General features: G+C 38.0%; 2 protein-coding genes across 8 annotated transcripts in view; one reads left to right on the top strand and one right to left on the bottom strand.

The window, feature by feature from the left end:
* Positions 1 to 16,487, bottom strand: part of LOC129727325 (flotillin-2) — a 380,442-nt gene that overhangs the window by 152,622 nt on the left and 211,333 nt on the right. The gene's annotated exons all lie outside the window — the stretch shown is intronic.
* Positions 1 to 16,487, top strand: part of LOC129727319 (glucose dehydrogenase [FAD, quinone]) — a 36,640-nt gene that overhangs the window by 3,023 nt on the left and 17,130 nt on the right. Inside the window, exon 2 of one of the 3 annotated variants that reach the window (XM_055685044.1) lies at positions 14,749 to 15,175. The exons of 1 other annotated variant lie outside the window; for it this stretch is intronic. The gene's annotated coding sequence lies outside the window, so the exon portion shown is untranslated. Of the gene's footprint in view, positions 1 to 14,748; positions 15,185 to 16,487 lie in introns of all 3 variants that reach the window. One more of the 3 variants, XM_055685042.1, reaches the window with a different exon arrangement.

The following is a 16,487-nucleotide window of genomic DNA, read 5'->3' as shown; positions in this document are numbered from 1 at the left end:
CAACAGTTCGTCTATGAGAAGGCTTCCGTTCTTTCCGTGTCTGTAAGTAACTCAACAGGACGCTAAAGCAGAACCTAGTGGCTAAAACACGCGCTTGAAAGCTGTAGGAGAAGTATGATGAAGTAAAAAAGATGCTTGCCTATGGACGAAGAAACATTATTATTTATTAGTAAAGTCATCTGAAACAGGTATGGTCTTAATGATATAATAAATCCAAGTTACATACGCAACAACATTAAACATCTTAACCCTCTAGTGCCCAATACCGCCATTTGGCGGGCTTCAGTCAAACCTCTAAAAAGCTTCAATAAATATTAAAAAAGTGTTCATAATGATTTATAGTGATTTTACCGAAGCCCGTCTAGAAATTAACTTGGGCACTAGGGGGTAAAATGGTTATCGTCTACAAGAGAGTCGTCGTTTAAAGGCATCAATCGAAATCCAAAAGTCGGAAGGTTCGTTGACAGCATTGAATTGTACGATCATAAATCGGACTGGATTAAATAGCCCGTAGTTCACTCTGCTCGGCTCGAGGTACAGGATGTCTCTAATGCGGAGTGGTCTCTCGGGTGCGTTAAGGTTCATCTGTTGTAGTATGGCAGGGCAATCAATTTATCCGGATATGATTTTAACAACAGAAACGGCTTGAGCTGTAGTACGTCGCTGCGCAAGCGTTTCAAGTCCCAGTAGTTTACATCGAGCTTCATATGAGGGCAAGTCTGACGGGTTATTCCAGAGTAGCTTGCGAAGAGCATATCGATTTTTTTTTCTGAACAGATTAGATTCTAGATACCAGACTACCGAACAAGACTCGAGTATAGAGCGATCAAAGACAGTAATGATCCAGGAACTCATCAGCTATCTTAAAAATAAATCCCAGCTGACGGTTCGCCTTCGAGATCATTTCATCAAAGTGTGAACGAAATTTGAGCGCGCAATTACGGTTTACACCAAGATCACGGATGTAATGTGTGTAATCAAATAAGATTGGATTCTGCTTGCGGTGAAATATAATCACGTTGCACTTCTGAACACTTAGTGTCAACAGATTCGTGCATCATACCTTGAACTCGTTGATCAAACGTTGTAGTTCCAGACAGACGGCTTTGATTACCGCGAATATTTTCACATCATCTGCGTAAAGCAAGCGACACCAAGGTAGCAGTAACACGGAGACTTCGTTGATGAAAAGTGTGAAAAGCAGCGGACCTGAATTGCTTCCTAGCGGGACGCCGGAGAGATTGGTAAAATATTCCGACTCTTCCGAACCAATTTCTCACGCAGTGCGTGGAGATAGACTTTAGACAGCTTTCCGGAATTAAATTTTATGTCGTCACAGCACAGGGTAATGTCCCCGTCAAATGCAAGTTTGTTTTCACTGATAAATTTGCACGGGAACTAATGATTTGGAAAGGAATTCGTAGCTGTGGACGGAAAACCAAGATTTTAAAGGTAAACAAGCCAGAGAGCTTCAAAAAGCGGATTCTACTATTTATTAAGAAAAGCCCTGTTAAATTTTGGCCGGTTTTGGCAAGCTGCCACTGCAGCCGGAAGGTAGTTCAGTGGTTCTGTGACAACAAGGTGGATTTCATCACAAAAGATATTAACCCACTCAATAGTCACCAATTGCGTCCAATCGAGAAGTACTGGGCAATATTCACAAGGAAAATGAAGTAGACTGGAAAGCTGATGAGGGATTTTGCTCTGATGATGATAAATTGGAACAAACCTGCCACTGAAGTGGACCAGGTGTATTTGTGCAGAAAATTATGGCGCGAATCTCATAGAAAGTTTACGATTTTATCCGACGACTGACGCAATATTTTTTTTTATTTTTCTCTGAAGGTACAATATAATACCTTCATTTCGACTACTTCACATGTTTCCTAAGTCAAACAAACTTTGAGATAAAGCTAATTCATTTAATTAAGCATTGAAATGGTACCTACGTCACTTTGTTCTTTGATTTTATGCAACGTACGAATAAGTAACAACGAAACGGAAGATACCAAAAGATAGGTCTTCTAATAATGAAAACCCATATTCGAAAAATGGCGAATAAAGCGGGTGAGACAGGATTTAAGTTTTCGCAACATTTGCAACATGAGGCCTGGCATTGTCATGTAGCAAAAATCATTGTCGTGTGGACCTCAAGTTCCCGCACGTTTTTCCTTCAATCCCCGGCAGAAACTTCTCCTTCAACCTCACGACTGTCATCCAGTCACAATAGCCACTGATCCCGGGATTCCCTTATTCCTCGGCAAATTTCTCATGATTCACTATAGTTTTCCATACAACATTGCAATAGAACAAAAAACTTATTAAAACACCAAGCTGACGTCATCAAACCGTATAGCCACATTTCTAATGCAAACTTGAATATCCTATGAGTTTTCAACCGTATATTAAGCGAATGCGAACGATTGTTTTTTGTTACCCTTTTTTCATAAAAATGTTTTAAATCTCATTCCTGTAATGTTATTTCATTCCCGGGAAATGAGTTTTGTGTTCCTATTTCCCGGAAATATTGAAAACCCTAGTACAAGACAGTTGTGGGGTCCTACTAACACTAACAATTTCTCCCGAGCCGGGATTCGAACATACGAACCCTTGTTTATTAAGCCAGTTTCGTACCTCTAGACCAATGTCTGTAGCTTTACGAAGAATCGACTTTTTTACCATCAGACTTTGCACTTAGTTTGTGATACAGGCTTTAAAAACTACACTAGAGCAAATAAATTTCTATACTTCGTTATTTTGGAAACCTCTGAACAAACCACAGTATATCAGGTTGCATTTCCTAATCTTTCCTAGTGTAGCATAAATAAACTCCATTCAGATAAACTAACACCAGTTCAGTGGAGACGGGTTATAAAAAAATCTCATTCCTAGCTGTGATTGACGGGCAAACGTAAGACAAAAACTGTATTTACAGTACAAACATTTTATCCAGCCGTGGCTCATTGTGAGACAACCCAAACTTTCTTCGGTAGTAATTCAGTGTACCAGTTCCGTCTATGATCGGATGGAGCGAAGACTAATGTATTGATGCAGCCAGCGACGACAACCGTGAATTGTGAATGCGAACCGAGCGGTTCATGGTGCGTGGAACAGTTGCGCAACACGCGCGTTTGAAAGCGGATGACTCTCCATCTGCCTTTTTTTTCAGGTGGAACACGTTTGCAACCCATTCTCTGCCTTTGCATTCAATGCAATTTTCCAACAGTTCAGTGCCGCACCAGGGGGAGAGCATGATTGCAGGCTGGTCTGGTGTGACTTGATAGTTTACCAATTTTTTCCAATTTCCCAAAGCGAGAGACGACAGGGACGCAGCAAACCTTATTTCCAAACGAATAAACGTGTTGTGTAAGACCGGCTGAGCAAGGCTACTACTGATAATCGTGCCGTGCACTTCGACGCGGTTGACTGACGATACACGCACATACAACGATCATTATCAGCTTGTTTCAACATAAACCTGATCGAATCATCGAATCGATTTAATTAAGGCTTTATTATTGTTTCAGTATCTTATAATTATCAAAAAAAAAAAAAAAAAAAAAAACAAATCCATAACATCAGTCATTCTTTAAAAAAATCATCATTTAGTTTAGTTACCTTGAGATTTCTCTGTAGGAACTTGGAATCTTGTATTCTAGTTTTGGTATACAAGATAAACACATCCAATGGCGAATATTTATTAGATAATTTTAAATGTACTTTCATATGGTACTTAACTGAAGCCTACAAATTGAAATACCACAAGTTCAGAAGAATGTTTTCCTTCATTTGTTGTGAAACATTGTTGACTAGACAATAATACTCCATAATTGACTCATTTTCTTTCCACAAAATAAAACAACAAACAAAGATATCGGTAAAAGTAATAAAGGTTAAATTTTAAGCTTAAGGGAAGACAAGACAATGCTTACCCAATTGCTAGAAATAACAAGATTTGTAGCCAATGTTCATGTAAAAATTAGAAGACGACAAAGGCGATTTTCTGATTCAACAATCTGTCTGTTTCAGACCTCACAGTAGATACAAACGCCTCTATGTTTAATGCCTGACGTTTCGGCCTTTAGACTTGGCTTTTCTTATATTAACCTATCGTTTTATATTAACCTATCGTGAAGCTTTGTACGTTGAACGGAAAACGGTACAGCTTTATATCTCACGAAAGGACCCGAATGACGATTGTTAAAAGGTCACAAAAGAACCCTCGAGGAAGGTCAAGTCCAAAGGTCGAAACGTCGGACATAAAACATTGTGAAAAAAGCCATACACTAAAGTCGCTTTTTACGCGGGGGATACGTGCCGCGTAAATTCCGGAATCCGCGTAAATTCCGGAATCCGCGTAAAAAAACCGCGCAAATTCTGGAATCCGCGTAAAAAAACCGCGTTAATTCCGAAATCCACTTAAAAAAAACAGCGTTACTTCTGCATTCCGAGTGAAGGGAAACCAAAATCCGCGCAAAAAAAATACCCCGTAAATTCCGGAATCCGCGTAAAAAAAACCGCGTAAACTCCGGAACCGCGTAACAAGCGACCTTAGTGTATTTTTTTGTAATTCTTCATATAGTTTACCAAATAGTAAGTGATTTTTAATTCGCCTTTTATCTCAAACACAGTTTGTTTCGAATTTCATGGAAAAAGATTATAAAACACTTGAGTAGCCTGATCGGTTCTCAAAGATTGTGCGTACTTCTATCAAAAATCATTGATCTGAAAATTCAATGGCTTTAGAGGCAAGCTTATGGTGCTGCTTCGATGAAAAGGACACTATCTGGCCATGAAGAAAGACATGGTTTATAAATCCTCAACACACAGCTGGCAACAAGAGCATAACAAGCTTTACCTGGAAGAACTCACCACCAGTGATGGCATAAACTCGCGCAAAGTTGAACTGAGTAACACTTTTCTAGATTTGAATCCAACTTGAATCTGCTTCCTCTCGATAGTTTGAGTTTTTTTGCACCGCACACTCTGATCGATTGAATTTAAATGCGTGCAATGCATGCAGTGCACGATGTATCCAACGATGCAAGCGATGATGTGACGCGATGAGTTTTGTTTTTAGATCGATTTTATGCTTTCAAAGGACAATGCAATAAACTGTTGCAGCAGACGCGGCGATTCGATTTTTATGCAATTGTTGTTATGCAGGATTCAAACTCAAATCTAACTCAAGTGTAATGCACTGTTAGTAGGGTTTACGTGCAAACCGAAAATAAATGTGCAAGCAAGTTTTAAAACTCACTTGGATACGAGTGCAAAGTCACACTGCCCACTCTGCACACCACCCTATTCAGATTATTCGGTTCACCTCGAACATTTTGGTAATACACGTGGATAAGGGAATGTTACTAATAAATACTTAAATTAACTTTTTTTTTAATTTGGAGGGTGTCTATTTTGTTATCGTCACGGGGGTTAATGAAGGCATAAAGAACTATTTTTTGCAGGATGATACTTAGCAATATGAAAATTAAAACTCCAGGACATCATTTACCCTCTGACGACAATAGGACAATCCTGACGATAATAAAACGGATACCCTACATATTTTTCCTTGAAGAGTCTAGAATCATTCTCAATCAGCATCTGTTTAAGTTCTGTTTAAGTGACGAGAAGAATAATATTGTTTAAGAATTGACAGTACCGTTCAAGTGTGCAACTAGCAATCTTCTTTCGCGGGTAGTAGCCGGCTAATAGGGATTGCCAAATACGTGCCACCGAATAACTAGCACAAGTGCAATACGTTTTGTTTCGCATATCCACAAATCATCGATATCGACAGAGCGGATTAGCCTTCACTCGAGTGCCCCACAACCGTTCTATTTGGCACCCCGTACGGTACGGGTGCTCGCTGTAGCTATTTGGTTCAGCTCAATTTCTTCGCAAAGAGAGTATCGTTCCCCTTTTTGCTTTAAAGTATTTTTTCTTGCAATATGCTCACGCGAAAAACATCTTACTGACCTATTATCAGCTACCACTACAACACTGCAAGCATCGTTAGAGTTAATGCTTCATTCACTATGGAAGAGTATCCGATTTCTTAACCATGTACCACTTTTCGAAAAGGCCCATTTCTTGATTGTGCATTTGATTCCACATTTTTGTACTTTATCGAGTTTATTTTGTTGTTTGATGTAAAAAGAAACAACAAATGTTAGCAGGTAATTGAGCATAAATTTGATGATTAGTATTTTTACGTCTATTTACCTAAGTCACGGCAACGACACGGAGGAGGAGGTTTGAATCATGAAACAGCAATGAGAACAATGCATGCATTATACATTGTGATCATCTCTGCCAATGTATTACAAGGTTTACTGTGGATTTACTCTGTGCAGTGGTTGTTTTATTAAGTGGAAAACCCGGCCAAGTATTTTGGAGCCTCACATTGGCTAGCCTATAGTTAATGTAGCGACGATATTTTACAGATCGAGCCATAACTGATTTTTATTTGGAAGAGTCAAAATCCAATAGTTACTAAACAGAAGACCTAATCAAAATCTATAAAAATGTGTAGGTAGGTTAATAGTGTGATAACTTCACGTTTTAATTGAATTTTCCAAATATCAAGTGTGAACCATTCGATAAACTACGATGAAAGATTTTTCAACAACGTCGTAAATCACACTGGAAAACATAGGTTTTGTCCTAATGTTAAAACTGGGAAAAATGAAAAACTATAGATTTTTAACCAATCCTGTGAATTTGGTGCCCAGCAAAGATAGCCTTTTCAGAGACTTCAATGGATTTCCCGTAAGCAAACGTAAAAACGACGAAGCGGGCGAGCAATTACTCTGCGGCCTTTTGACGTACTTCTACATTTACTATCTTTCATTTGAACCCGTTGGAGCTTCAGGGCATCTTTTTTCGCTTTAGTCGACCAGTAGTATATATGTTCCTTTAAACGTCAGTGAAGTTCAGTATTTGTATACGAGCGCTACATGAATACCCCTAATAATATTTGTTGTTCCACACCTAGTATCTACAGCGAGGCACACGGGTAAATGCAATCACTACTTTCCTATGGCAAAATGATAGACCAATCCTGAAAGAAACCCGCCACGCGGAACTCGCCGCAGCTGCTCATTACATAATAGCTTGCCAATGGACCGCCGCGCCATCAAGATGCTGACCATCTGTCTTTCACTATCCAAATGTAGCAGCAATGTAGCGCCGAGGAAATTCACATGCCTATTTATGGCTGAAAAAAATTACTATCTAATGGGCAGCCCAAATATTATAACTACGGTCTTCTTGTCTAGCAAACTTTAGCGATACCGCGGGAAAGAAAAGTGCACGGGCGTTTTTGGTCCTCGGTACAACGTTCGGTGCCAAGAAAGTATTTCCGTTTTGGACCAGATTTCAAGATTGCATAAAAACCGGCTTTATGGAAAAAAGCTGATATTATGGGTAGAAAACTTCCTTTGTATGGTATGTATTAATCAGCATTTTGTATTTACCACATCAATTAAATTTCAAAATAGTAGGTTCCTTGTTTACCTTCAACTAGCAAGGATACCTGTTGATAACGGCGTCCATAAGTATAAATTTAGAAAACAGTACTTATTTCGATGACTACTGTTGAAAAATACAAATCTAATACGAATGAAAGTGAAAAGCAATAAACATTGCCTTCCCTATTAACTCTTTCTCTTCGACGAATAGACGGCCATGCAGTATAGAGAGAGACTAAACCACGACAGTTGGGCATTCGCGTGGCACGAAATAGGCCTACCTTCAGACCAGGTGTTGTTCATCACGATCATAATGATGAAGGAACGAACGAAGTATGTACAGTTCGTTTCGTTGCACTATCGCGATAACGAATCACTTACTTGAACCAACTGCGGTCCCGCCGCCAGACCGACTGATTGGAGGAAAAGAAATAAACATAGGAAGGAAACGTTACTGGTTTTAACATCGTTTACTGCTGGCAAGTTGTTTTTGAAAGTGAATTTACCGATGCCAAGCGAAATTGGAACCGAAAGTAGAAGAGAAAAGAGAAAAAACAACTGCCGGAAATATGTATAAAAATTGACGTGCGCGGGTCCCAATGTGGGGAAACTGTACAGTAGGTAACGAAGACAATCGGCAATTAGTGTAGCCGCGGTGGTTCGCAGATTAGAAATGTACCAGTTGTGCCATGGTTTCGTGGGTACGTGGATCAGCAAACGAATAAATTTGGATAAGTTTGGCTGATAGTAATTTATACTTTGAATAACCCTATTCCGTGCAGTATCGAAAACTCACCTATTTGCAAACAAACTGAAACGTGAATACAAAATGAAAAAGTTACTTTTAAAATGTTCATATGCCAAAATGATATTGTAATTTCTAGTGGTGTGCTTTTGTATATGTGTGTAAACAACATTCGTATTCGTTAACGATTTATTGATTTTCAAATCCGTTGAACAGATTCAGCCACAATACAAACCTTCCTATGTTTTGCGCTATGTGGATTAGAATTGATATAGCATTTACAGTAAGGTCTTTTTGACACTAGTCGCTTTTTTCATTATTCAAAAACGATATCGACCTCATATATCGATTCTCAAAAAAAAAATCATAATTTTTTGTGTATATACTGAAAATTTAACATATTGCATTTTGGCCATTTAATTGACCACTATAACATTGGAACAAGGTTAAAACATTTCAGGATTTTTTTCTTTGTTATATTTTCAACTTAAAAAGGCCTAATTTTACGCAGTTCTTAGTGTATTATAAATACTAAAGACGTAAAAATCGAAACTTCACGGACTTTCTTTGAAATGACACTACAGGGTATTCAGTAACTTCGAATACATTTTTAAAATGAAAATACAAGATATCTTTCCTAAATCAATTACTATTGAAGCAGTGTTCTTATTGAATGTATGAACGACCATACATGAAGGTCCAGAGCAGGCTTCGAAAAAAGACTACACAGTGGGGCGACTCCATACAAATGCTGACCAAGCAAACAATGTCTTCCAATCAATTGAAATCTATGCTTCGTTTTGAAAAACACTTGTGAGTTGTGTTTTTTAAAGTGACTACATTACATTGCTTTTTTATCGTATTCTTCTTTTTATTCACTTCCACCATCGTTTTCATTTTTGTGTTCATTTTCAATACAGTTTTAGTATATTCAAGGAGAGTTTTCGAAATGCAGTTTCTAAAGTCAAAATGATAATTCACTATTTGCTCTGTAGAAATTACAAGGCGATATATTATGGGTATTCATGTCGAGCTCGTAAACAAATACCCAACCGTAAAAATACTCACCTCCATTGACGAGTAATGGAAGATACACAGTTTACGGCTGGGTATTCGTATACGAGCTCGATGTGAAGACCCCTATTATGTCATGGTTTGTGTTTACACGATTATTTTTACATGTTTACATGTGTGGTGTTCCAAAACATAAACAATTATCAGTTTTTAATACTGCGTTAAATAACGGAATATAGATGTAAATATGAAGATAGTGTGATTAATTATACTGAAACATGTTTGAAAACGTCGTTATTATCAGACTAACACGAGCCATTAGTTATTCTGTTGACGGTTTGCAGCATGCAATTTAAATTTATATATTTAAAATCCGATTTGTGCCGAACACTCGTTGTTTTTCTTCGAAAGAAGGGTACTCTGTGCAGGAGCGGACTAGATGTATTTGACAACTTTTTTTCCAAGCTATCTTTTAAAACTAGTGCCAATGGTACCAAACCCTGCCGTCTAAACTTCCGCCTATTTTTTTCAGAGTATAACAATGAGATCTTAAACGTCATCAGGACTCAAGTTACCCTTTCGCAACCAGCAAATTTCGCAACTGACGACTGTTCTCTCTTTTTACTCTAACAGGCTCATGAATAAGCTATTCATGAGAGCTCACATACAGCTAAAGCTCACACAAGGCACGACAGCTTATTCTTGCGCATGTATTTTATTCGTTCGGACATGACAGCCTAGTTGGTTCATTTTGCGGATCTCCCGTTGGCTTGGCTTGCGCTGTTGACAGCCTGCTAATCGGTTGCGGCTGTCATCGACTCGAACTTTTTCGTTTCTCCTTTTTCTTAGGCCGGTGGCGAAATACGAAGCAAACCGTTTTATATATGATATTATTCCCCACGTGAGAAAAAACGTGTTTCGCACCATCTCGCTTTCATTATAACTTACTGTCGTGAATCATAATCACCTGACATCCCGCTCGGATTCGTTCCGAAGGATGTCGGGGATCATAGGCTGCCATTAGCGACAGCATGGAAGAACCAACAGACATAAAAAAGCAAAGCCTTGGTGCTACATTCCAATTCGGAACTCGACCTCTGTTTATTTATACACAGACTTCGCAGCCAACTGTTCAGTGTACAGGACAATTGCGGGGCTAGCGCTACGATCCTACTGACACTAACAGTCTCTCCCGAGCCGTGACTCGAAATCACGACGACTGGTTTGTTAGGCCAGCATCGTACCTTGAGACCGTCTGGGAGATTAACAGACATAAGGTTTACCGAACATACGGGGGGCAGAAAGAGCTGTGCAATACAATGCGAGCCGTCGCTGTCATGGATATACAGTCATTTTCAGAAGCCTGGCTCCAGGGGATTAAGGCGAAACGGTATTGAATCCACAAATGACCGACTTCGAGCCACCACTTCGAATTTTCAGAAACACAAGACTCGGTAACAGTTAATGCGTCACATGTGAAAACGCTATTTTATGTTTGCTGCGGTGAAGCAAACATAAAGTAGCGTTTACACCGGGAACGCATTGTCTATTTCCGAGTCTTCGAGTGAATGCAACTTCATAAAAAATAAATCAGCTTTTCATTAGGTAACCTAACTTTTTTACAGAACTACTTCCAAAATTGTAGTTGTTATCCGTTATAAAAAAATAGTAGTAAATCATATCTTTTTCTGCCATTTTCGCCAAACTAAATTTAAAATGGAATAGACTTTCTTTGTATGCAGGGTAAGGGACGGCTTAACAAGTGGCGCCTATTTTAATCAGTCGAAGAAAACGGGCTTCAAACTCCTGAATTTTGATCAATATCGACAAATTTAATCACTCAAATGTAAAGTCTGATTACCTAACTATCTTACAAAAACATAACATACCGTTCAAGACAGAAAAATCATCAAACAGACATCAAACGAAAAAAAACAAACAAAATTGCAGCCATTCAGACGCTGATCGGGTGCTGAAGAAAATCCCCTGCAAACAGATGCAAACTGCTTAAAATAGGTTCGATGTGATTAGAATAGTGTCCCTCGATTGGGAACTTTTATTGATTATTGTTAAAGTGTGCTAAATCAGTTTCACAATCTGAAAAAAAGTGCTGACAGAGAAAAAGATAGAGAACAATTTGATATACTTATGTTTGAATTTCCCCCAACAAAATTCGAGTGTTTCATCTCAATACACAAGCGGTTCCTTAGTTTCTTAGAATATGTTCGCTATCCTATGTATGAATGCATCTGTAGAACGCACAGAGTGAAAATACCCACATTAGGTGGTATTAAGCGATTTCAGGCAGTTTTTCAGAAACCGAAGGTCACCATTTTAAATGGCGTCTGGGGTTGATTTTCATCCAAAGCACGTAATGCTGATTCTGGAAATACTCATACTGTTTCTTCACCATTCGAAGCTTTTTTTACAAAAAACTGGAGTCACCATCTTGGAATAGCATTCATGGGAAGTTATAAGCATCATCCCTATTCTGAAAATATCTATATAATAGTATAATGTCTCAGATAAAGGTATAAATCATAATTTTGTCCTTTCACAAATATATATTCACTGTTAAACAAGTTTTAAAAAAATGTTTGTTTTTGACAAACTTCATTTTTTTTTAATTTTTGATTTCTCCATGTTTATTTCTCGTTAACTTTTATTGGTTGGCTCATAATGTGTGGTTTAAATAAAAAGCAAAAATCACATTCATAAAAAGTTACTTTTTTTAGGTATTTAATTTATAGTTACATTTTTGTGTTTTTTTTTTATAAAAAAAATCTTTTTGTTTTACGATGTATATTTTTTCTGGAAGAACATATTACTGTCTACAACTTAATTGAAGACGTTATACCAATCAAACCAAACGTTCTGGTTTCATTTTTTTTATTTTTTCTGGAAAGTTATATTTTTTGTTGTTTTTTATTTCTCCGACATCGGACAGTCATCAATGATCGAACAGACGCAAACTATTTTTCCAGGGTTAAAAACAAGTCGTGATTAAAAAAAAAACAACCAATAGCACAAAATGACATCCTTTGCCCAACATCTAAGCGAAGTTTCAACCAATTCAAACATGGTCGAACTATATATGAAGAAAAAAAAGGTCGAATAAAAAAGAATGCCCGTTTTTTGTGGAGTTGCTTTACTGTCTGAAGACCTCCATTGACCGACTACTTTTTTCGTCTTTTTTAAACGAGAGATAGGGTAGCGAACATATTTTAAGCAGCTTTAGGAGCCGCCGTGTATCGAGACGAAATACTTGAAATCTGTAAGGTGGAATACAAACATAAGTATATCAATTTTTTCGCTATCTTTTTCTCTTTCAGCACTTGTTTTCAGATTTTCAAACCGATTTGGCAAACTTTAACAATAATCAATTAAAGTTCCCTATCGGGGGACACTATTCCAATCATCACGAACCATTTTAGCAGTTTGCATCTGTTTTGCAGGGGATTTTCTTCAGCACCCAAATAGCTCCTGAATAGCTGTAACCTTTTTCGTTTGATGTTTTTTCTAAGATTTTTCTGTGTTGAACCAGGGAAACCATATGTGCAGATTTGTCTGCAAAACGCAGATCTTTAGAGTCCGTGTGCAGGTTTTTATTCATTCGCAGATATTTGCAGATTTCCAATAGTTTCTGCAGTTTTCTGTCATAGTCTACTTATATTTACGCAGACTTTCTCAAAATGTATACAGATTTCTGCAAACTTTTGCCTGCGTGAGCGATTTTTTTTCGGATCACGGATAGATTTTTTTTCCGATTTCAAGCAGATTTTCCGGGTTTTCGAGCAGTTGCAGACATTTTTCAAAAACATCTGCCATCTCTGTGTTGAACGGAATTTTATGTATTCGTAAGACAGCTTGTTAATCAGAGTTTTCGTTCTCATCATTGAAATTGTCGATTTTGATCAAAATTCAGGAGATTGAGGCCCGTTTCTTTCGACTGATTAAAAAAGACGCCACTGCTTAAGCCGTTCCTTACTCTAGTTTCTTTTAATGGTGTTATCATGAGCGAGCAGCGCCAAATATTGAGTTCAAAACTGTAATATATTCTAATCAGTAACAGGCGAATCGCTGTTAACCATTCATATAGAATGTGTGGTAGGAAAAACATACCACTGACTGCTTGATTCATCGATATATGTAAATGCAGTTCAGCAGAAACTTTCTTCTGAAAAATGCCGAACAGCCGAAATCTTGCGTTGTTCGTCCACTGGCATACATATTCGATTGTCCCAATTCGGAATACAGGTTCCGTGCTGCGTAAGACCTACCCTAACAAATGAAAGCGGGCTCCGTTCGACACAATATCTCGAAAATAAGCTCCAAAAGTCCACATAATGAAGAGATGTGTAGAGATACTCGGCTTTCAGACAGTGAACATCTTAATATTTCAATCATTGCTGACGCGTACGTTTGACAGGTAGCAAGATATATTGATGGAGTAATCTGATGTGTACCAATATTTGCGTTAGATTGCATTAGATTGGTATTGTAAGCTTATGATTTGTTTTTTTTTTTTATTACCCAAATGTGTAGCTCAAAAATCCATTGCAATATTCACAAGCGCTCTTGGCTTAAGCTTTTTGAAGAAACCCTTTGAATGGAATGCAAGCCGCGGTCAATGCAGTTGAGCATGAAAAATGCCAGCAATCCATCCTGCATTTGCAGTTATTGTAAGCGTCTATTAGGCGTGGTAAAGCACGGCTTCTTCAGTGGATTTCTAAGAAGCAAAGAGCTGAAAAACTGGTAATCCATTTGTCTTGTCGTAATGAGTAAATTAGTCATCTTGATGGTTGGGAATCTCGATTTAAGAAAAGATCTTCGACGAGGACTTTGGCTGCGGAAATACTGAACTTGCACAACTGTGTTCAATGATAACACCTCGGGATCATGGCTTCACTGCACTGGCTTTGGAAAACGAAAGTGACAAATCGCTTCGAGAAGCCGACAACTAATCACATCAGTGACTGATTAGCGAGTAGGTACAGGTGATAATTTTAATATTGACACTCTCAAAGTCAGTTGAGGTTCCGTACAACTTACATAACTTTAATACGTGCGCATTTTCTTGGGACAACATCAGTTGGGAATTATTATGACTGCATTAGCACATGGATACATGACAATTATGCAACGATGATAAAAGTTTAAGCTGATGATAAAGTTGAAGTGGGCAGTAATTTTCGGAAACTAGTTTTATTTTAAGGCCACATTACTGTCAATCGTTTGAAATATTCCCCTTGCATTAGAGGAAATTATGAGTAATTGCTTTTATTACAGTTATTTTATGTACAGGTATCCCATCCCATTTTTCTTCCAACATCTAAAAAATTTCGCTCCACCTTTCATCACTAATACGAACAGCTATCGTCGACTTTATTTTGCATAAACTGTGTTATGAGTGCGACAAATTTTTATGCTGTGTATAATATGATGTAATTCTATGTATAAATACTTCCTAATAACACCAATAAACAACCTCCAATCATAAATCCTTAATAATTTCAGCTAACCACTCATACCGCTCATACTCCTCAACACTGATCGCTCGCTCGTTCGCTATAATCATCACGTCACCCTTCACTATCGCACAAGACCCACCAGACGCCGGGGCTCTGTCTGATCTGTGGTAGCAAGGGGTGAGTGGCTCGCGCAAACTTTTCCCCCGGATGTTCAGACCAGGATAAGAGCATGCGCGTTTGGATCGCTTAAGTGCCAATCGGCCAAGAAATTCAACAAGTAGCAAGCAGTGGGAAGACAGTGCTGTGTATACGACAAGATATAACAGACGATCATTCAAATATCGGAAGGATATCTGCATATGCAGTGGTTCTCGATAAACCGCCGGACTTTGGATTAGGCTCTGCAGGCACAGTGCCGAACATCTCTAACTTCACCAAAATTATCGATGCCTTACCATATAACGGACTTTCGAGTGAGTTGAGTGAGTGATGCTTTTTAGATTTTTTGCGCTAAGTAGAAAGAAATTGGCAGGAGGCATATCATTTTATTTGTTTGTAAAATTTCTTGACAAATGGTATAGCTAACGGTTTTGCGAGTTTTATGTTCGTAAAGTTTGAGCTCAGTGAAATAAAAAATATAAAATTTCTACAAACGGAGCCATTTCGTAATTATTTTGACATAAACCTTCCGAAACCGTGTACTGCCATACTAACATTTTTTCATAATAACGGTGGTGGACTGTACAAAAGCCAGTAAAATACAAAAATATAACATTTTTGATCAATAATAGAAAGTTTCCTTCCTACTTGACATTGAAATTCCAACATTGCTCAGTTCAAGGTATAGTAGGTACATCATCATGCATAGGGAACGACAACAACGTAATGAAAGATGGGAAGGAAAACATAAAAATGTGATTTGATATAAAGCGCACGCCACATATCACTTTAATTGCATTCGACACACACGGCAGTGTTTCGTTGGCTGTAAGCTAGTAACAAATTGCCATACTAAAGCCAAAAGCTGCTGCCACTGTTGTACTTCGAGCGTAAACAGAATTGTCGTACATATAGAGAAACATAAACCAAACTATCTGTTTTATAGCACCGGAGTAGTAACTTCAAGTGCGTTATCTTTACCTTTTTATGACGAGACACGAGCCTATGACGTGACCGTTGGCAGAGGATTTAACCTCACCGAAATACCTAAAACATGGAATTTTGGTAACAAAACATTTTCGCGTGTCGAACGTAGCGACAGGTATTGTGAACTTGACCCGCACCTGTCCCAGCATATACGTAAAGCAACTATTGAGGACACAAGACGCACACAACCGACCACGGTAATATTTGCCTGCGGAGACGTGCAAATTAAAGTGGGAGAAATTTAACGATTCGTACTCAAGTGAAAACGGAAACACGGAAACCGCATGGAAGTGTGTCAAAACCCAAGCACTCAGCCGTTATGACATTTAATTGAGTAATTTTATCAACAGTTTAGTGTTTGAGTAATTTTATCAACAGTTTAGTGTTTAGTGTTTGGAGAAGTGCATAACAAGGAAATCGGTGTACGTGACAAGATGTGAGTCGAAAAGTGAGAATATCGAATCCCTCAATATTTAGAAATTAAAAATAGATTATTATCTGTGTCAATTTTTATACCGGTGCAGTAATGAAATTTATATTTTGCGACATTGAATAGACTGACCAGAATAAGAACCACAATAAATTCTGGTCAAGAAAATTTTCATCAAATATAAAAAATACAATAGATAAAAAAAATTA

The sequence above is a fragment of the Wyeomyia smithii genome, chromosome 3, assembly GCF_029784165.1.
Source record: "Wyeomyia smithii strain HCP4-BCI-WySm-NY-G18 chromosome 3, ASM2978416v1, whole genome shotgun sequence".
Taxonomy (NCBI): Eukaryota; Metazoa; Arthropoda; class Insecta; order Diptera; family Culicidae; genus Wyeomyia; species Wyeomyia smithii.
This window is presented reverse-complemented; position numbering and strand designations above follow the sequence as displayed.